Source organism: Aythya fuligula, chromosome 8, assembly GCF_009819795.1.
Source record: "Aythya fuligula isolate bAytFul2 chromosome 8, bAytFul2.pri, whole genome shotgun sequence".
Taxonomy (NCBI): Eukaryota; Metazoa; Chordata; class Aves; order Anseriformes; family Anatidae; genus Aythya; species Aythya fuligula.
The window spans coordinates 13,626,129-13,649,756 of NC_045566.1; positions in this window are offsets into that span (position 1 = coordinate 13,626,129).

Consider the following 23,628-nt stretch of genomic DNA (forward strand, 5'->3'; position numbering starts at 1 on the left):
TCAGAGGCAAGTAGAGAAACTGCAGCCTTCCTTCCAGTACAGTTCCATGCTGTCTAGATCCCAGTAATGAAGCCTTGTTCAGTCCAACACTTACTTATGCGGCACTTGCTCATGGCCATGGTCCTACTCAGTCCAATTTGACAGGCTGCTGCCAGCACACCTCTTGGTGATGAATATTTGCAGTGTCTGGCTTTAATCATGGCTAAATAAATTTTGTTATGAAAAAAATGTAATTGATATTGAAAGGGATACTAATTTTCAGAGTACATTTTCTATTCTAAGTATTTCTACTGCTATCAGTGGGAATAAGATTAGATTTTGTTTCAGCTACAGCCCAGAGAACATGGTCTCATTGTGAGTTACAGCAACATCATAGCTAACAGTGGTTATGCTGTGGGGAAAGTTGCAGCATGTAGTGGTATTTCTAAAGACCTGTACAGAAAAAAAAATAGTAATAGGCAAATAAAAGAATATAGAGTGCACAGTTTGATAAAGGCGTGAAGTCAGAAACACTTAGCTGTCTGACTCACTTAATTGTGCTTTCAGTCACATGGCATGGACGCTCTGTGTTTTGTGTTTCTTTGTTCCCCAGCATAAGACTATTCAGACTTTTTTATAGAGAAGTCCAAAAAATTCGTTGTCTTGCAAACAGTCTGATATGGATACTGGATGAGATGGTAAATACAGACAGTCTAATACTTCTATTATGACTTTGCTGTCTCTTCAAATTCATTACCTCATGAATTTCTAGTGAAATGTAGATGTAGATTCCAAGGAAATGTTGTTCAAAAACCCGGGATCTGCAGATAGGAAATGACATCTTACCCTCTATTCATTTTAAACAGTCAGAGATTTGGCAACCTTGGTAAAAATGTCAAATAAAAAAAATGAAACTATTTCAAATGAAAGGTTTAATCAAAGCTTTGAATTTAACCAATAGGAAAGTCAGAACCTTTATACTCTGCTTCTGTTATGTTGCATCTCAAAAGCACAAATTAAATGTCAGAAAAGAATTGATTTTCCCATCTTGGGACTGACAGCTACTTAATTTCTTTGATATTAAATATAGTATTAAGGTTGTAGGAAACCCAAAAGAGCTCCTTACGTTTCCCAGAGATTTCTTTTTCCCTCTATTTGTTTTGCTTTACTCCATTCTTTATGAGAAGTAAACGGGAGACCACAAATCACACAAATCATGAAAGATCCATATAGGTCTTGAATATTGAAGGTTTAGTTCCTGTGTCCCAACTCAAGGGCACATAGGAGAAACAGTCCTAACTTTACTTGCAGAATGATGGGCTGGCTGAGTTATTGCTGCTGAGAAGAGATCTGAGACTTATAAAAGTTAGCTTCCTGGGGATGGACGGACAGATGGGACACACACACATAAAGCTTAGTGCTCGTTAGTGAACAAAAACCATTAAGAAAGGAAAAGGAGCAGTCATTACATTATGTATAAGTCCATGATGCTCTCTCAAACCAGACTCAAAAAGTAGTTTTAGAACTTGAAAAGTTACAGAGAAAGGCAGGTAGAGTGATCAGAACAGTTTCTGTAAAAGAAATAATTAGAAGCTTTGCAGCCTGGTGACTGATGAGAAATATGATAAAACTATAAAATCAGAATAGCATGGAGGAGATTAGGGAACAATTATTCACTATTTCTCATAATACAAAAAAAATAGGCATGAGATTATATTGTCAGATATGAAGTTAAAATCAAATAATATATATAATAGTACATAATATATTTCTAAGTATTTCTGAGGGGGCTGTGGGTACACTAGAATTTGCATGGATTCAAAAAGCAATTAGACAAACTCATGGTATCTACTAGGTGCTGACTCAGAATGTGTCTGAACTGCAAATGACTGAGAGATGAATTATAATAGAGAAGCATCACTAGATACCTGTCCTGTTGTTATATTCTTTACTACGCATCTGCTACTGGGTACTTGGCTATACTGGCCTTTGGTCTGAATAAATAATACTGTTGTTATGTATCACATGGTGTTTCCAAAAAACACAGCTAAGATGGAATCCTTCTGCTAGGATATTGCTTTTCTTTTCTCTTTATCTCTGAGATGTAGAATACCCTTGACTTCACTAAAAGCCATGGTGATGATGCTTAGCATACGTGAAGACCTCAAGGTGTCTGAAGGTGTTCTGTACACAGCTGCATCAAAATACGTCTACTTGGTCTTCTGGGCCTAGACACAAGGGACCACATCAGTTATGCTGTGTTTATCAAAGAATTTACAACAGCAAACCAGATATGGATTAACCAAGAAGAGGAAGAACAAAGTACAAAGAATCCAAAGAGAATATACCTTTTCCTTCCCCAGTTAGCTACTGTCTGTGCAGGGTTTTGACATACAGCAATGTTGCATTGCAGCTGCCCCCAGACATAACTGATGCTAGAATAGTAGCAGAGGTATCTAGAATTTTTTATTATCATTTTGTTTTTATTTTCAAGTGATATAGTTTCTCTTTCAGTAATTTTTACTTATACTTTTATGGTCATTTGATCCAGGGCATCCAAAATCTAGAAACTCAAAGGGAGAGCTGAGGTAGTTGTTGAAGTTGTTGAAGAACAGATTATTTTCCCTTCTAGTAACCCTTTGGTTTTGTAAATTTGGTTGGTGCCTTTCCCCTTTTCTCTCTCCCCCTCTAGTCATTGTCTCTGTAAAACACTGTGTTATCCCAGAGGCTGGTGTTCTTGTGTTACTAGTGCAATGCTTAACCCTCATGCAGGTTTTACCCATAATCTACCACTCCACATATACACACAGACAGTACTATTCTAACAGGAGTGTAATGTCTTTCAGTGAATTAACAGCACAAAACAAGTTACATTTTTATTCTCTCACTGTAAGTCTACAGTTGTTGCAAATCCTTGCTTCCAACACTTTCTCTCTTCTTGCTGTAACGTGTCCTCCTTTCTCATCTCTTGCAACTCCCTTCCACTTTGGTTTTCACATTTAAGATGTGATTTAAGAGGGCAAATCCTGATAGTGCATAATTTAGCTTAGAGAGATGCTGTGCCACTTTTTCGGTAACACTACAGAAAAAAAACTTTGCTGTGTGGAGTGTAAGATCAGAAGAGTACCAAGTTCTATTGTTATATCTTACCTTTTTTTTCCTCTAATGTAATAAAGCACATGTCCTAATTTATAAAATACAGTTACAAATGTCTATAGCAAAATAAAAGTGCAAACAGCACAAGGCTTTTCCCATTCCCACATTTTGCTTCATGTTTCTATAATAGTCCATCTGTATTTCTTCAAATATTTCTGATGGTACAATAGAGCAAGGTTCTCCTGTTCTCCCGCTTCCTTTTACACTTCCCTGAATAGTAATGGGAATTTAGGCTTGAGAAACAGATCCAAAAGCTACATTAAATTTTTCAGTGTCTGAAATGATATACAAAATTCTGAAGATTAAGTTTCTTCAAATTACAGAAAAATATAGCAGCTATTCCTTCTCTTGCCTATAAAATATTCCATGCCTATCTTTGGAGACCAGAAAAGGCTGAAGTTTGTAAGCCTTTTGCCTCTTTGGTAAATAGAAATAAATAAACTAAATAAAGCACACTGCAAGAGCCTACTCCATCATTCCTAAATCCACTTTCTCTACAAATAGGCAGGTGTTTGCTCCATATACTCTGTCAGGCTAAACATACTGTGCTCTAAAAAAGTCCACAGTACCATTCATACTCTAAATATACTGAATTGCCTGAAACACAAACTGAGAGGGAAAACACAATCCAAATTTTGCTGAAATATATGATATACACAGCATCCCAGTTTCACCAATCTTTTCACTATAAATACCAGAAAGATTCAGGGCAACAAGCCCTGTTCAATTTGGTGTCACAGGGTGCCCATAAAGCATTTGTCCTCCCAACTTGTAGCAAAGGAATCAAAACTTTTGTATGTCTTGCCAGTTGCCAGCTGCTGGTTAAATTGTTTGTTGTTTTCATGAGCAAATACTTATTCAAAGTTATAAACCCAACACGGAAAAACTCAGAACCAAAGAAACAGCAATTTTTTCTTGTTTCTCCCTTGCACCTTACACTATGTAGCATACCACTTAGATGTTGTTGATTATTTGGATTCATACCTTTGTGTTTTTTTAGCTCACTGCCTGACACATATTTCTTATAGTCTAGCCAACTTCACTGCAGCTTCCTATGTCTCATCATGTTTTCTTGCAATTCATCACCCTAGCTTCCAGCAGCCTAATCAGATGCCATGTAACTGAATGAATTTAACACAACATAATGTATGAAAAATACTTTTTTTTTTTTTTAATTTATTTTCAAAATGTTTTCATCTGTCAGCATGTTAGGTACTGAGCCATGAATCTATGCTTAATGGGGAAATAGAAGCTGTATGCCCAATGAAGTACGTCTGCTGTTTGCGAATTAATAAGCAGATCTCTCCAAAGTGAAACAGTATTTCAATTTACAAACATTTGCTGTAGCTATTGGCATGCCATTGCTTCATATTCCTGATATTCACAGGTCTTCAAGCCAGTGTCTACCTCCCTTCTTGCCCATGACCAAAGGCATATGTCAAACATCTCTTTTCTCAAGGGCAAAGCCTTGGATAGTCTGTAGTTTAAACTTCCTTTTATTTCCATGAGCTTCCACTTTTTTCTTTGTTCATTCTTTCTTTGATATTACTTTACTGAAATGGAGAGGTAATTCCTGTTCCAAAGGAATAAATTAGGTGCAATGCACAAATCAGCTATACTTAATTTTTTAAGTAAAGACCCTGAGACTTGACAAAAAATTGAAGGCACTTACATTATCATAGCTGTTGTTCACTTAACTGTTCAGTGGATTTTTCTTAAAATATTCTGTGATGGAAATGCTGATCTTCATGGAGAGGAGACAAAGGCAAAGAGTGGCTAAGCATCTATATGAACCTAATACTTCTGAATACTAGATAAACACCTTAACTCCTGGAACCTCTTTTCATCCTATCCTCTGAGTTGCTACTACATTTCAGTTGATTCCCTTAAAATATTTGCAATGTGAGAAGAATTAATATATGGAAGTTGCCTGGTCTTGACTGTATCAGATTTAGGATGGCCTCAACCATTGGAAGGCAGTTGATATAACGCAACACAGGAATTGGGAATGAAAAAGGAAAAAAAGAAAAAAAAGAAAAAAAAAGGAAAAAAAAAAAAGGAAAGGGAAAGGGAAAGGAAACAGAAGGGAAAGGGAAAAAAAGGAAGAAAAAGAAAAGGAAAAAAAAAAGAAAAGGAAAAAGTGCATTTAAAATGTAGGATGCTGAACTTGGTAGGATAACACAGGGAAGTAAGTGGAAAACACTAGAGATGATATGGGCAAGGTAGAATGTTGGTATAGCAGATTGGTTTCAAAAGATTTTGAGTTAGTGGGCAGAGGGATTCTAAAAGCTGAGGTGAGAAAAATTGGACAGAGAAAAGCAGATTTCCCTAGACAGATATACAAGTATAACATAGATATAGGTATATGTTTCAGCTGGAATGAGCAATAATGGATTGGTTTCTCAGATATATTATGTGTAAAAAACAAATTTAATGAAGAACTTGGAGAATTTGAAAAAAAAAAAAAACAAAAAACAAACAAACTGTTAAGTACAATTTCAAATCTAAATGGTGTTAACAACAGCATTTTCAGTGGAAATTGAAAGTGAAAGCATTCTCATCATTCTCATCAAATATCAAGCTAATCTTCACACTCTTTAAATTCCACAAATGATTATATTGTTGAGAATTATCCTATGTTTGCTGTTTTTACATGTATTGCCTCCTTAATACAAAAATATCAAGTGACTGCATATGTACACAGCTGTAGTTATGTAGTTGTCCCAGGGCCAGCTTTATCTTATATCCAGCTTTAAAATTAGAATCTCCAGCACAAATAGCACTGCTCAGTGCCATTGTGCCTGCTAAAACACATTTAGTTCCAGCAATAGACAATAGGAAAACACCATGTGGCACTTCGATTACACAAGGAATCCAAATCACTAAAGAGATGCAACATCACAAATAAGTATTTGTAAAGGTTTGTCAGCTCCAATGAAGTTATACTTTTCTAGACTCTGCTTTTTCCATGCACCTCTGCAATTATTCACTTCACAGAAAAAGGATGATGCCACTAAAATGATGAAACCTTAATATAACCTTTTCAGCAAGAGATAAAATATATTGATTGGTGACTGCTGAAGGACATCATTAAGCAGTTCAATGTTTGATTTCATTTTTTCTTTCTTTCTTTCCTTTTTTTCTTATTTATTATTTGGTTGCCCGGCAGGCATCTCTGTACTGACTGACCCTGCCAGTTCAACTATTAAAGAATTTATCTCTCTGAGGAGGCCTGATGTAAACATGATAATCTGTTTGGCAGCCCTTATGATGGCCTATGAATAAAACATATGACAACACAGTTTTTGCTGAAGAGCTTACTATCTGTTACCAAAGAGAATGTTTGGAAGCTCCCTGATGGCTTAGCCATTCTGAATCCCAGAGGTTGTCTACTTTATACTCTGTCTAACCTACTCAGACTACTCACAAAAGGTGTGGTCAACTGTTTTTCCTCACCAAAATTTATTATTCTAATGGCTTATTAAAAAGGAACTAATGCAAGAGATTTAGGCTTTCAGTTGCTTATCTGTCTGTGATGAGAGAGGAAGGATTTTCTCCAGGTCAAGATAGTGCTTCTTCAGAGAAAAACAACAAAGAAGGAAAGAAACAACAACAAAAAATAATCATTTTCTTTAGGGAAGATCCTAAATTCCTTATGCTAGAGTGCTAAAATAACCATTTGAGCTTACATATGGAATACAGATGAAAGTACAGCAGTTGAATCACAAAAGGTGTTGCTCAGATGTGTTGTATTTGTGAACTACTTTAAATAAGTGAACTTTTTCCTTTGATTACCTGTTGAAACCAAGGAACTCTGATTCATGGTTTTACTCAGGAGGCTGAGAATCACATCTTGGCAAGTTAAAGAGGAAAAACCTGTTTCTAGTTCTTAAGGCAGGCAAAGCCAGTGTGGAATTGTTTAATGTGACCTTTCCAGCACAAGAGAACTGTTGTTTTTCCATTTCTAGTTTGTTTTTAAAGCCTAGTCATTAAAAATGCTCATAACACACTTTTTTTTTTTTTTTTTTTTTTTTTTTTTTTTTTCCTGGAAATCTCTCCCTTTATGTAGAAGCTTTGGCCATTAATCCTTTAATTATGTTCCTGCATATACTTAATTTTTGATCTTCTGTACTAGGAGCCATAAAATGCTCATTTTATATAAAGGCTGTTTTATACTACTGCCTAACAGCTGCTATTGGCCAAACAACTTTCCAGGGACTGTCTCTTGTCCATCAACAGTTCTCTTTTCAGCAGTAAATAGTACATTGTGCAGAGCACTTTTTACCCTGTAGCTTCCTTATTTCTTATTAGTTGTTATCAGATGCCACTTACTCTTTCATGGTAGTAATGGCTGCATAAAACCCAAGTTAACATAAATGGGTTAAATAAATGAAGAGTTATTTTTTTAGTATGTTTAGGCCATCAAGCTGTGCTTAGGCCATCAAGCTGTGCAAGTGAAAAGTTATTTGAATAATCAGTGCAACACAGTAAGTGAATGTCAAGGAAATGTCTAATTTAAAATAAATAAAATTAATGACTAGCTAAATTTGGTTTTGATCACCTTCCAGATGAGTCTAATTTATTATACAAGATATTTCTGATGTAAAAACTCTCCAATTAGTATTATAGATGTAAAACCTTTTATTCCTGATTTTGCTTTTAGGAACACACATTAATATAGAACAGCTCTAAGTCCAAAGCTTGCAGAGGTAACTATTATCTATGAGAAATTAAATGGAAAAGACAGGCAAGTGATTGATTCACATTTATGTGGTTTTTGTTTGTTTGTTTGTTTGTTTTTGTTTTGTTTTGTTTTGTTTTGTTTTTATTCCATCTTCATTTTGATCATGGATAGTTAGTATGCTCATTCCATATTTATTATGTATTTTCTATTATCTAGCAGGGTTCCTTTTTGTGATCATTATTAATGCTTCACCCGAACATGTCTGGGTATCTTCATCAGGAATTTTGAAATGGGCAATATGCTTCAGTTATGAATAAATAAAGACTATTTCCCCTCAGATATGAGTCCACCATTGATTTCAACAGTATCAGGACTTGATCGCCAGGGCAATCCACAGGTAATATAGTTGACATCAAAGGAGCTATAAGGATTTAAATCGACAGAGAATCAACACTTGTTAAGTGTTTGAGAGCTACTGGGTTTAACCTGTCTAGGATTTCCATAGCTCTTACTCACTCTTTGTTTTCTTCTATCAAGTGAATATTCAGAAAATGTAGACTGCTTTAAATACCTTGTTTTCCACAGTTCAGCACTCAGGGGGTCTTCTTTATCTTTTAGCTTTGTTTTTGGTGGGGTGGGAGGAGGCCTTTTCTTTTTAATGGAAGTCTGTCTGGTCTCCTTCAACTCTGGAAAATCATTGTTTGTCACTTTTGTAACTTTTGTAAAGTCTCTCTGTTTCTTAGTTTCAGCCAAAATCTTCCCTTTGACTCAGGCATCAAGAGAAGAGCAGTAACTCTCTCAGTGTTGTGCTTGTCTGATTCACAGTTTTGTTTGAAAAAAAAAGTTGTTCATAATCTTTTTCTTTCTTTCTCCCCCCCCTCCTTTTTTTTCTTCCTTCAGGATATACCCATGTACAATTTTTCACGGATTTCATTGTTAAAGGGCAGACTAGAACTGATAAAGTTGGTCTTAACGATACTCCCAGTTTAGCCTCTCCATTTTGTTCTTGTGAATTTGTTGCCCAAACACTGTCCCAAGATTTCAATTACAGGTGCCAAAAGTTATACATTATTATAGTTAAGTACTGTATCTACTAAGTACTTTACCTGTGAAAATAAATGTTACAATAGGATAAGTGCATTCAAAGCTGTATCTGGTTTAGTTTAGTTTGGTTTGGTGTGGTTTGGTTGAGAGGTATCTTTTCAGCCATTGAAAATTAGTTCTAAATTATAAGACATGCTCTAGTACAAAAGATTGAAGGGAAGACTTAACAAATGGCATCAAAGATGAAAAAGAAAGCCTTTACCTTTTTTAGAAATGTGTAATGCATTTCACCAAAAAGGTTCAGATTACATATTGGGAAAAATTGTTTAAGGGAAAGCTACAGAAGTACTGCATTATTCTGCATGTGGAATCTCTGTTACAGGAAGTATTTAAAAATGGACTGGGCAAACATCTGTTGGCAATTACAGAAAAGTGTAGCTGATCCCACCTTGGGCAGAGAGTTGGACTAGTTGACTTGTAGAGGTCCTTCTCAATCATACTTTTAAATCATAGTTTTCTAACAACAGTGTGATGCATACAGCTATATGGAAATCCATGACTTTCATCTTCATTCTGAGAAAGAACTCAGGCACAAAGGTAGGAGACCCCAAGTCCACCATCAATGAAAGCTACATTTATGAGCCAGCAGAGTTGGAATGTGTCCCTGCAGAAAATAGATACCATTTTGTTTGCTGTCTGCAGCAGTAAGGCAAAAAAAGAAAATGGAAGATAGAGAAATTGATTCCATTACTTTGAGCCAGTGCAAACATTTTACAGGCTGGATTAAGAGAGACATTCCACTTCACAGCAATCACATGCATACTTGCACATAGATTTGGAAGGAGCTTCCATGCTTGTGGCTGATTAGTTAGTGAGCTCCAGATTATTTCCTTGTTTGTGGAGTTTCTTAACAACTTAATAGTAAGACTGGAAAATGAAATCCACTGAATAATTTATATTTTAAAAAATTTAAAGTGAAAGGGGAAAAAAGTAGATTTCATGCTTATCATAACTCACCTAAGAAGAAATTATTCAGCTCACTTAGAGTTTATAGCATTTGACAACTGTCTTCTGTGTCTTTCACTTCTACATATTAATATAGCATCAGTGATGTAGCAGAATATTTTTGTGAAGACTCTCATGAGGTGCTTCAGTGATATTTTGAGACACAGCAGATTTCTGGCGTATATATTAGAGTCAAGGTAGGAGTAAAAATTTCATGGAACAGAAGAGCAGTGGGGTTTTTGATGAGATATGAACAGCTGTCACCTTTGAAATTTCCCTCTCCAAATCACTTTCAACTCTGAATATGCTTTACACAGGCTGGATGATGCTGGTGCCACACATCTAACTGCTAATTTTAGGGATGAACTGCTGCAGGGAGCTGATACTTAACAAAACTATTTAATGAGCATCTTTTTTACAGCAAGCGAATTAGTTTCTGAAAATTGAAGAGAACCCAATTGAAATGTAAGAAAACTGTATTGGGACCAAACATTAGATATAAATTAGAGGAAATTAATTTAGGACTACAGTCTTGTCCTTCAGATGTACTTTATAGTATGGGATTTGGAAGTGCTTGACAGTGACAAGAAATTTACTGGTGGTGTATGCCAAAGAAAAGCACAGTTCCTCCAGAGAACGTTTTGATCAGGGAAGTCTACTAACAAGGTAGTATGTGAGTGGTCAGGGCCAGCTCCATTGCCTAAAGTGAAAATAGGGAAGAGGTACAAGGTAGCTGTGCTTACTGTCTACTCAGGTTTTGTCTAACTCATATCATAGCTCTTTTTAGCTCTTCCCAGTTTTACGTGTCCCGTTCAGCATGTCTCAGTGTTACACACTTGATTTACAGAAAGATTGCTGTATATTTCTGTTCACCATATCAAATATTTACAACCAGTAGAGACTTTACTGGAAGCTTTATGGTAACTATTAGCTTACGGTGTACTTACATGATCCATACATAGAAGGCAAGAAGACTTGTTAGCCTGTCAAAAGGTATCTGTGCAAGATTATTTGGGTTCTACCCATGTGCACTAGCTAACAACCCAAAGGTGAGTATTAAGTTACACACTTAGTTACAGACATACAACTAAACTAATGGGATGTTTACTTCAGAGTAACCTGGATGAGTTGTCTATATAAAAACTTTATGAAAGAGTGCTGTTACCCTACAAAAACCACTTGTGTTATCCATGCACATGGTCTGAACTTTTGGGTAGACCTGTGCGGTGTCAAGAGTTGGACTTGATGATCCTTAAGGGTCCCTTCCAACTCAGGATATTCTATGATATGATTAGATTTTTGGCTGTTTTTTTTTTTTCCCAATGTTGACAAAGCCATTCAGTTTTTCCTAGTTATTCTGAGAAAAATAATATCCAGTCTTTAGACGTAGCTAAGAAAATAACACCTGCAAAATATAAATTTCAGACTATAAGCATAGAGAGTACTATGAACACCTGAGAATGTTTTGTTTAAAAAGTACAGTACTTCTATTCCTGTGGTCTCCACTATAAAAACTAGAATAATCTGTTTATGAATATCCTAAAACTTGAAATAATTATGTTATTTTGTTCTTTTCATGAGGAAAGCACTGATTTTTTGCTTCTACATCTCGAATAGACTTAACATCAACATAGCTGTTTTGTCTAACTTCAGCTTCTTGAAGTGAACACCTTATCATGCCAGAAAACCATTTTTTGTTCATGCACCTGCACAATGATTAATGGAAGTACAACCCTGGAAATAGTATTTGGCAGTTAACAGCTGCTACCAGCACTCTGGAGAGTGCACAGAACCTTGCAAAATTAAAGCCACAGATTTGTTCTCCTCTAAAAAGCCAAACAGAACTCCTGAGTCATGCATGAGGTATTGTGCATGATGATTGTGCATCATAATTTCAAGTATGCTCTTCCTTTTCCCTCTTTGCCTAAGAGTGACAAGTTCAAAGCCAGCTGATAGATTACAACAGAAAACCTCTCAGAAAAGTGTCAGCATACACCTGGAGAATATTGTCAACACGAGCAAAGAATTTTAAAGCAGTCAAATTAAAACAAATTTTAAAAGTCTCAATATGGAATATAACCAAGCGGCACACCTCAGCCAAGGCAAAAACACCCAGTTAGTCTTGAGAAAAAATATAAAAGATAGATGATAATTAGGACAAAAAGCAGCTCTGACATTATTGTCAATGTCGTAAGAGAAATGTTCATACTGACTCTCCATTTCCTACATCATAGAGCACAGTGTTAAATCATAACAGATCACTTCTTGCCTCATACTGGTCAACATCAGGTCCATATTGGCCATACATATGTGGAGTAAATGACCCTATTCAACTACAGTTGTGGCAGCAGAGTTGGTAACAGCTGGCAAATAACAGTCAGGCTTTCTGATTGCATGAAGGTTGTATGACCATGTCTTGGACTTACTGTGTACTCAGTAGTAAATGTTAAAGGTGAGTTTCAAAGGAAAACTAGAGCTATTCTTCCTGACCCTACAGTGACCTGTAATATCATGTGGCACAGTAGCACACTAGACAAGATACCAAGCAAGCTTACATATAGGGTGTGATAACCTATCTAAAGAAAATATTTTCAGGCCACAGATTCAACACCTGAAAATTCTATAGAAAGTTAGAAACTTTGGGTTTGGTACCAATTTGGTTCTCATCAATTCATCAAAAGCTTATTGACCTAGATCTTCAAGTGGGTTTACATATGCTTTCAATATCCATTTAGCCTCAAGGAATTTGTAATTACCAAGGGACTGAAGAGAATGTGAATGCTGATGTAAGTGCCAGAGGTGACTATCTCAAGCAATAAGAGACTAAAGCCAACTTAATCTAGTTTTGATCTAGCACAGCTACATAGTGAGAGCACTGTGCCAAACCTGCTTGTGTTACTATGGAGGATGTTACATACATGTTAGATACTGATATCAGACTTGTGTTGGACTCCCTGGAAGTCTGCTCATTGCTGGCTCAAGAAAATCTAGCTGTTTTATATTAAACCTGGGCCTTCTTGTCTTGCTATAGAGATTGCTATAAATAAGCATGGTTGTTTATTCAGGTCAAAGTGTGGCCATTCTCAAACAGCTTATGTTTTCCAGTTCTTGCTGATCCCTAACAGTGGTAGAAAAAGGTTGTAGAGAAAGCCTGCACTTGTAGACATCTCACTCATGCTCTGAAGCTTTTTATGGTTTATTAAATAAATAGATTTAATGGATGTGCTGGCCCTCTGTTCCTTCTTCTTTATCTAATACCTTTGAAGTACTCTCAGTACTAGCTGTCAACCAAGAAAAAAATATCAGTCAGACTAATGAATAGGACCAAAGTTTCCCTCCCTATTCTTCTCCCCTGAGAAAAGGCCATGGCATATTGTTGAGGCAGTACAATCCAGATTTACTATTCTCCTCATTCACTCTCAGCTAAAAAGAAAAAAGAAAAAAAAAAGCTTGCACCAAATTGCAGAATTGCAGATTAGTGGAACATCTGAGAACAACTACTTCTCAGGGCGAGAAAGTCAGAGTAAAGACTTGGTCATGGAATCTTTTCCCTCCTTTTGGAAGGGAAAGGAAAGGAAGAGACTGCTTGAGAGATCAAATTCAGATAATATCTCTGCTAAGGAATTTGTGCCACAGGGGCAATGGTAAAACACTGCGTTACAAAAGGAAACCAAGGGCTAGAGACATTGAAAGGAAAGGCGTCCCACTGTGGAATGACTGGAATGCCCCGAGAGGGAAGACTCTGTATTGACCATCTTACTTGATCTGCATGTCAAAAGCAACTTCTGCCATACAGAAACATACGCTGCTTGGAAAAATGCTCTGACAAACAAAGAGCCCGAGGCCATGCTATTGTTCTCTTCCTCAACTGTTTTCAGAACAGGTATATGTCATGAAATAGTATGACTTTCACAAAACACCACGTACAAAAAGGGGTAATGAAAGTAAACAGTAATGGCTGTTTTGTAATGATTGATTCTACCAGAAATAAGAGGAAAATGCTCAAATGTACCATCACAGTTTTTAACTGCTAAATCCCATAAAACTAGATATGTTTTTTCAAGTTATTTTATAGTTGCACAGAATTCTACACCAAAAAAATAAAATAAAATAAAATAAAATAAAATAAAATAAAATAAAATAAAATAAAATAAAATAAAATAAAATAAAATAAAATAAAATAGAGTCCAAGCAGAAGAACACCTTCCCTAAAGAATGGTTTACATAACTTAGCAGGTATTTTTGTGTAGCAAGAATGAAAGATGTTGGTAAACAGACAACCATAGAAAAATGTTGTGTTGCCTGAATTGTCCAAACATTTATTACACATGATGGATGCTCACTTCCTGACATACAGCAAACAACCTAGCTTTTGGAGTTATGCTCATCCATTAAATAAATATACATCCCAGTTGTTATGATGAGAGAATCCATTCTGCAGAACATGTTGAAACATACTGATTTTTGTAATTCTGCCTTCCAGTTATATCCACTCATACTAATTAGTTCTTTTCTATTTAATTCTATGTCATATAGGTTGAAATTTGTGAGTGAATACAGAGTAATTCCAAAGCAAGTAGTCTTACATAATTTATCAGGGACCAAACTCTAATTTTTCACTTACCAGTTCTGTTTCCTCATCTGCTTTTCAAGGCCTTGAACTGACCCCATTAGACAGGATCTTTGTCACTGACTTTAACAAGAAAGTTATCATCAAAAAGCAATGGCTTTTCAACTTGTCTGCTAAGGAGCTTTGTAGGTTTCAATACAAGTGAGTTGATGCTGTTAATGAAAGAATCAATAGCAAATTGATCAATGAACCATCAACCCAGACATAGTTTTGTGCCTGTTACATCCATATTTCTGTCTAAAGGATAAATTTGTCCTAAGCATCACTTAATTTCCACACAACGTTTCTGGTACTGAGTAGATAAGCATAGATACAGGTGTAGATATGGATATATATTGCTTCCCGCTAAAGAAATGAAAGTGTCTTGAAACAAATAATTCATTTGCTTTAGTTAAAAGGCAAACATATTTGTCAAGATCTTTAACTAGAACTGAAGAAAAAAAGTTTTCGTTCAAAGATGAATGTTTAAACTTCACTTAGTGGACAGCCAGTAGCCAATTTACAATTGTTTCAGTGTGGTTCAAATGCCATAACCAATGTTAATAAGAAGACACTGGTAACTGCAATCAAGAAAAAAAAAACATTAAACTTGGAGTTGGTTGACATGATTACCTCTGCAACATCCCTTTTCCCTTCCTAAAATAAAATAAATGCTACAGAAGAAGCTGTGAGTTCAGAAATAGGACTAGTATTATTCATTATTTTGTAAGCAGAGAGCATTACATCATGTAATGAATGATTCCAAATGTTACTGCTGGAGTATTGAAGGCTGTGGTATAACCAGCTGCTGCACTATACAAACTTTCCCAAAAAGTCAGGCTTAAGAAAACAAAATTCCCAAACACAGTCCCACAGAGGTAAGCCAACTAGTTCTCAGTGTTTAGTGGCCATTATGGATGTATCCCATATGGTACTAGTTTGAGAACTATCAGTATAAGTAACAAGGCACCATGGCTGCTGGAAAAGCCAGCAAGGTGGTATTATGTAAAAGGGCATCTCTGAGACTGTTAATTTTAGAGGGTGACTTTAGTTTAAGAGGCAAGAGCTCAGGAGATGATGCATTCTGGTGTGATTTGAAACACACTGAGTCTTGGTTAGAGTCCAGATATTTCCAGGTTTTAACATTTTGTCTAAAATTTGTCACTACAGGTGACATTTGTTTCTTATGTAGATGAGGCCCAATTTGATAACCATCTACATTCTGAACTGGGCAGACTCCATCTCTGCCTTGTAGTCGTTGCTTGCAAGATTATGGCAACATTTATTTCTGTGCTACCACCTTTTACCACCAGTAAAAGACATTCCTCCGCGTGAAGTGGCTTTTCAAACTCACAGGCACAACTGAGGTTAGGCTTAAACAATATGCCAGATCAGTCTGAAACCTCTGCTTGGAATAGTGCCTCTCGCTGAGTTTGATGCACAAAGTATTAGACAGTGGCATTAGACTAGTAGCAGAAAGCTTACATGTTTAGCCCAGGTACCTGAAGTGCCTGGGCTAAATTCAGACCAAGTGTAAGTGAATGTACCTTGCCTTTAGTGCTGTGGCACCCATGCAGCCATGTGGGAGTTTGTCCCAGGGCATGAAAACTTTCTGGGCGTAAGATAAGTCTTCAAAAGAGAAACAGTTTGTTAGGACCAAGATAGCCAGATCTTTAAGCAAAGGCTATTTTGTTTTGGTTATACTGTTGTTAGCTGAACAAAAGCAAACCAGACAGACATTAACTTATGTTAAGAGAGGGAGCTGGAAATACTTGTTTGTTTGGTGGTGTTTGGTTTTGTTTGTTTCTTTGTTTGTTTTCAAGTTATCAGTCATTAAACAGAGGGAAAAAATCACAGTGGGAGACTTGTAAAACGGTTCTTGTGATCCTCAAGGACATTTCTTTCAGTCTTTCAACAACAGAACTGGTCTATATCATAAGTTTTATTTATAAAGAGGCTTTCAGGCAATTTCACACCGCTTTTCTCTGATGCCGCCCCAAAAAACATGTAAACCCGAGGGATTAGTAGTGATTTAGAGGGAAAATAGTGTAAAGTTACAGCATGAACTGAGCCAGTGCAGCCGGCTGGATGCACTGTTCCCTTGGGCTACTGCAATGAATGAAATTTATCTAAGTGCCCCAGCCCACTCCCACACCACCAGTGTACTGGCTCTTTTGTTATATTGTGCACTAGAATTACTCGGTCTCAGGGGGCCATCAAGTCCTTAACGGCCTGTAGTGCGGAAAGAGAGAGTTCACTGTCTTGGAGCTGAAAGTTAAACCTCCTTTTATATTTCTTTCTTGACAGTAACAATTGGAAAGCATGGTAAACAAAATGTTTACTCGTGCACTGTGGTTGGTAGCCTATTTTGATCCAATTATTTTTATGTAATGACATTATCAATAAATTGTGACATTAATTATCCATTGTGGGTCTGTCCAGAGTTACAGGTATCAATTATATTGTGTTGCAACTGTTTGATGGTACTGTACCTCCCAGAGCCTTATTTTGATAATGTATTTTCTCATTTATTAAATTTTATTTACAGAGCAGGAAGCGAAAACATAAGTAGATGGTATTTATTTGTTTTCATCTCTTGTTTCCTGTATTAACTAACTTACATGTAGTTAATCCACTTCACATTTAAATTGTTAAAAAAGCATCATATAGCAATAGTCGTTCTGTAAACACAGCGAATGAAAATAGACACAAATTTCACTTCAGTCTTCTGTATGCACAAGCTCCGCATTTAAATTAACGTCTTAAAAACCTATCATGTCTGGAAGTCTGTATAGCTCATTCCCATTTGCTAAATGAAATACTGATTTGTTTCAGGTTTGTCATGATTGAAGTTGTACAGATACTTCCAGCAATTCCATATGTTGGAATACTTAGCATTCATTTGTCAGATAGGACTGTGAAAAAGGGTAGGAATTTATATATTTAGTTCCTGCTGCTATTGCAGTCAATAGCAATATTGTCAGTTGCTGCAGAGTTGGCATTGGAATACTTTTAATAGCTCTTTAGTCTTTATGATCTATGCTCTAATATTGCTACTCTGTCAGTGAGTAAAAGGCAATTCAGGGTTTGTTAGAGTAGAGTTTTGCTTAGTAAATAGTGCATGATCAGACTTATTCCTTCCTCACTGAAGTGCCGTGAGGATTAATTTGTTAATGTCAGTGCAGCACTTTGAAGGCATAATAAAGAAAATAAAGTTACTCTGGTGATGAGTGCCACAGAAGTGTCTATAAATGAATAAAGTGCTGTCTAAGTGCTAAGTATTATTATGATTACTGCCTGCATTTGCAAAGAAGTGGTTAAATACAGTGGGATGTGGGTGTAAAATTACATTTTAAATGGGTCTATTTTTGAGATTACTTATCAGCATGATTAGTGTGATAATAATTACATTTATCATTAATAATACAATTTTGAAAAGTTAGGCAAAAAAAAAAGATAACAAGTTTGATTTTGATTTTGCCAGAAATGCACAGTCTTTCCAAAAGCAATCTGTGGAACTTGTTTCTAGAATGCAGCTGTGTAAGATTTCACTAACATCTTGCAGGTGGAGCCTAATTTTAGTTCAGCTTTGAGAAGGGGGAATTGTTTTCTCTGATTTGCACAGCACCATAACAGCAGCAAAGCAGGTGGAGCTTTAGACAAGTACTTGTTTACTTTCCTGTTAAAAAAAACAAAAACAAAAACAAAAAACAAAAAAAACTAAACTAAAAAAAAAAAAAAAAAACACAGATAGTTCATACCGTTAATCATACAGTTTTGATTTGATTTTAACAAGTCTAACAAAATAGTCTGGAGCACATTTGACCTACTCATTCTCAAATGTGGAACAAACCCAACAGCATGGAAAATGTTCAGAAAATGAGCATTCAATCCTAAATATAGTGGAGAAGGAGCTGGTAAATGCTGGGAAGGAAAATATAGAAATACATCTGCTCAGTCACAAAGAGCAAGCTGCAGAATCAGTCTCAACAATTTCTCTGTGACTCATTAGGACTCTGAAGTTAACTTTCTGTAGAGCTTACAGATTCTTAAGCTGCAAAACATGGAACAGAACAAGGAGATAAAAGTTGAGCAGCATCTCGCTGCTCTTATTAGTAAAGTCCAATTGGCAAAATAAAGTCAGTATAATGAAGCCTATTCATATATTTTTGATCTGTTTATGCTTTAAGCCCACCAAAAATCCTTATTAGCTGCATGATCAACAACTGGTGACTTTTTCATTGGTAGTTATGAGACTTTTCAGTTTGTATGTAGCATGGTAGAATAATCCTATTGGGTTTCTGGGGTAAATACTTTATTATTTGACTAGAAAGGCTATTTTGCTACACATAGTTATTTTGTAGGCTTCCGCATTTTGGATTAATATACAAGATACATTGAGTTTTTCAATTTGTTCCCTTGAAAACCCAAGGGTCCTTTCCACATCTATGCTCTACATTGTCTTACATGCTATAGGTCATGTCTCACCTGTAAGGAAATTGTGGCTGCTGGAATAGACAATCCACATCTCATTATTTCTAAATGTTCCTCTAAAATGAAACGAGCTGATTCAACAAAGAACTATTGTTTCATGTGTTGTTATTTCCAAGCATCCTTTTGGGGAGTTCATACACCTATTACCCTTGACTCTATAGGCCTCGCCTTCCAAACATCTCTCTGAGCATGAGCAAGAAAAGATGAAAATTTGTCTCTATCAACTAAATATGTTTCTAGTAATCTCTCAAGATTCATAAGCTGCTCCTGCATTGACAATCAGATGGGCTAATTAAAGGTCTGTATTCTGATTTCTTTTGTTTTCTTTTGCTCCAACCAGATGTGTCATGTCTAAATAATTCCTGAGAAAGGCAATAATTTACTTAATCAATTCATGTAATCATCTGTTTATTTCTTAATAGTAGCAGTAACACCATAATGCACTTTATCCTATGGTCCCCCAGAAGTTGTTGTTCTTTCCAAATGGCTCAGCAACCTCAGAAATGCAGCACATTCTGGACCATAATGGTACAGACTGTTTGTTGACTTCTCTTCCAAATACTTCTAGTATGAAACAAGTTGCTAGTGACGTGCCTCTGAAGCCCAGAGATGGTAAACAGAGCTCATCTTATCTTAAATCTTGCCTTATTTTAGCACTTACAGGAGGTTTTCCAGACATCAGAATAAGGCAAGAGCTGCTTATACTGAGGGCATGTTTTGTTAAGTTGCATCTGTCATCTCCTTGTTCCGTATGCACAGGGCATGGGCATCAGTGACCATGGGTCTCATTTCTGTATATTATATGCAGTTGAACTTTCCCATTGCACCTGGCAGAGAATGAGGTGTGAGCTAAACTGAGGATCCTCCTTGATACCTCCTGTGTATGGAGGGTTGTGAAGGAAAACCTGACAAAGATTAGCAGACTATGGATGTGAGTTAACTGTCAATGTTGAGAAAGGAGTAATACCCCAGGAAGGGTTTTGTGGTCATTTCTTACTCTGCTGTGCTACTCGAATTGTAGGGCCAATTTATCACTGATGCTGAATGTCATCTTCTGAAATATTTAATGGAGATTATAGCATTTATAGCTAGTACTATAAAACTGAGCTTTCGAAACCTACAAGAATGATATCCCCTGTGTTGAAGAAGGAAGGCTGCACAATAATTCCCTTTAATCTATCATTTTTTGATATTGATTTACACCTTCCCTGGAAGCAAACTCCAACTGCACATGTAAAAGTTCTGCTCCCTCCACTGGAGTACAGCCAGTGTTGGTACTTAATGTGTACTGGTTATCACTGTAGGTATAGCTCAAAGAATGTTATTTCCATGTCATTGTAAACAGGAAACTTGACAAAATAATGTTTATTTTTAGTACTATCATCTGAACTGCATCAATGCTTTTAAGGTTGATATTCAGATTGGCAATAGAGATGAGTCCTTGGGCCTAGCATGTCCAAGTAGAGAATGAAGTACATGTGTATATTGTAGCATTTGCAAAGAAGCCAACTTTTAGAAACATGCAACCTGGGAATAGTTTTTGCCTCTGCCTAGTTTTACTGTTTCTTAGTTTTAATGGGGACTTTGGGTATCATAGAACAGAATGGCTCGGGTAGGAAGGGACCTTAAAGATCATCTAGTTCCAGCTAAATTTTGAAACATAATCAAAGGCATTCTAAATATTCTTACTGATTAAGCTCAGTTGATTCTGCAAATATTTTCCACGTCTATCTTTTCCTCCTATTCTTCTGATGTTATCAGTTTATGTTAAACCAAAATAAGTGTTTCTAGGATCTCCATGTTTTACTATGTCAAAGCAATTTGAGCTGACACATTCTGTTCTAATTTATTTTTTTATAAGTGATGCAAGTGGACCTCAAATCCATCAGAAGCTGAGTATGCTCAACACTGAAGGGATGATCATAGCAGCGACAATGGTGTTTCAATATAAATTAAAGAAAGGGACATTGCTTTCCTCGTGGTATTTCAGCACTTCCTTTTGTCAACCAAGGGAACATAAATAACTATGCTAATTAATATTATTAGCATAGAGAAGTCTTCCTGAACCAATGCTTGCCAGTGTATGTAAGGGTAATGCTTTTCAAGTGATGTACCAGCATGATAGGGAACCAAGCCTTTTGTCATTTCAGCCACAGTTAACTGTATTTGGCAAACAGGAACTGTCTGGGGAAGTTAGACCTTGTGCTTTACAGAAAAAAATGGTGTTGTATCAGACTTTTTGTCAGTGTTATGTTACAGGTAATTACAAAAGACTGTATCCTTCCTTTAAACTGTTGACAAGGCCAAAAGTAATCGGTAAATGCAATGCTGCAAAGACTGTAGCTCTAATGGAATGAGTAACTTTTTTTTTTTTCTCTCTCTGCCATTTTTTTTGGACAGTAGTTACTTTATCAGGAGATCCGCTTGTGCATTTCAGTTTTGAAGGAATTTCCTGCTTTTTTCCAGGGCCAGGTTACATGGAGAAAAAAGATCTGATCCTGTTTGGGAGTGTGCTTTCTGGTTTAGTTGGAATAGTTAGATTAGTTTTTTAAACTGTTGGTGTCCCTTGCAATGGTAAATCTGCTGATACAAATATGAGAAGCTCAGGGAGTAGCTCTGCACCAAAAGCAGTTCATGGCTCCAAGAAAACAAAATCATAAACTCTCTAGGAGTTCTTTAGTTCTGCAGTTGAGGAAGCATTCTGTAGGAAATTTTGTAAATCCAAAATATGTGGGAACTTGAATATACCATTTTATGTTTCTGACAGTCATAGGAGAACCGTCATATTGAAGAGATATTTGTGAGATAAACCAGTAAATATATTAAAATATAATAATTTAATTTTTCAGAAGAGGTCTCAGCTAAAAATCTGTTTTAAGAAAAGACTTCTTTCAGCGGAATTATAGAACCAGAGCAGATGACTTCATTGTGAGAGGCTGGATCTCACCACTGCCCAGAATTCAGCATTTATGGATCTGCACTGCAAAGAACTGTCTCTGCTGCAGTTCCACTCTATTTGACAAGAATTCCTGAAATCTCAATCACATCTAACTGTCAGCTCTTCTGCTCAGCCTTCCCATTTCCCTATTCTTGATCAGCAAGAGCATGCCTTTTAAAAGCAGAAAGCCATTTCAGGGAAAGAGAAAGAGAAGGAGTTTTTAAATTAACATTGAAATTGTCAGAGACTAATTGTATGTTAGCATCAAACAAGCACTGTTGATGTTGTTGTTGGGTTTTGTGTTTTATAAGTTTTCTGTAACCCCTAATCAAACATGGGCGAGTATCTGCTGAAACAATGTATGTAATTTGTTTACATTGTTAGTTGAGATAATTACAAAGCAAGCACAATGGAAATAACTGGTTTCTTACTTTTATGTGGAAAGTGTTGAGGGGGGGTTGAACACAACAACTAACCAGTGGTTGTCAGCTGCTCTCTAAAATATTGCCTAATTTACAGTTGTTGCATATTAGCATTGCTAAGAATGCTAGGGACATAAAGTGTCATGTTGAATATAGGGTGATGACTTCATGCTAGAGCAAGTCTGGGGATATGACCAGTTTGCAGTCACAGAGAAATCAGCTTTAATTAATTTGAGTGCCAGCACTGTGTATAATTACACAGCATGAGAGTTTGCATGCAAATGCTAAAATGCTGATTGTTGAAATACTTGCACTTACTTATTAATACAGTGGGACTAAGCAATACTGGCCTGTAAGCAAGGAATAGAAAGAACACACAGTGCTGTCAGGGTAATTTGCACTGCCCTATAGTTAGCAAGCTGAATTCAGATAGTTCTGCTTCTTAAGTGATAAGCATAACATATCACCCACTCTTGTGGGTGACATACCTTGAAGCCCACTCAGTGCACGACTAAAACAAGATGATCTATTATTATTAAAGTTGTCAGAAACATAACAGCAGGATTTGAACTTCGTTTATTGGAGACACTAGCAACAACTCAATCTTACATTTCAATTTCATTTTTTATTTACTTATTACATATTGTCACTTTTCTCAATTAGAGAGGAAATAAAGAAGAAGAAAAAAAAAAGGCTTGCAGGCATATGTACTGCAGAAACTGCTGTAGCAGAAATAGCCCTCTTGTGTGATGGTTTCTACATTTCGTACATCAGAGACAATGTCAAACAACCATATGTAGTTCTTTGTCCCTACCCAAAAATTACTTAACTGTGTAAGGTTTTTTTTCTGGACTTTACAGTTTACAGCCTGATGGTCTGAGGCATCAAAACTGATAGCCCGAGAAATAGAAGTCGTGTATGGTCCAGTCCTGGGTTTAATCAGTATGTTGCTCCTAGCCATGTGTGACTAATCCTGTTTGCAATCAATTTATCTCAATATTTTACTGCAGCAATGAGTTTCACTGATTAATTATGTGCTGAATAATGAAGTAGCAAAGACAGTAAAACATTAAACAGTAAACAGTAAAACGGTAAAAAAAAAAAAAAAAAAAAGATTAATTCCCTAATTTGGCTGAAAATCTCGTCTGTTGATGTACATGGGGAAAAATCCAGAAGTCTTTTGATGTCATTCATTAATTTATACATCAGCAACATCTGCTGCTACCTTTCTGCTTTCTAAACTCAGATAGTCCACTCTTCTTTAGTATCTCACCATATGGAAGCTTCTGCATATCTT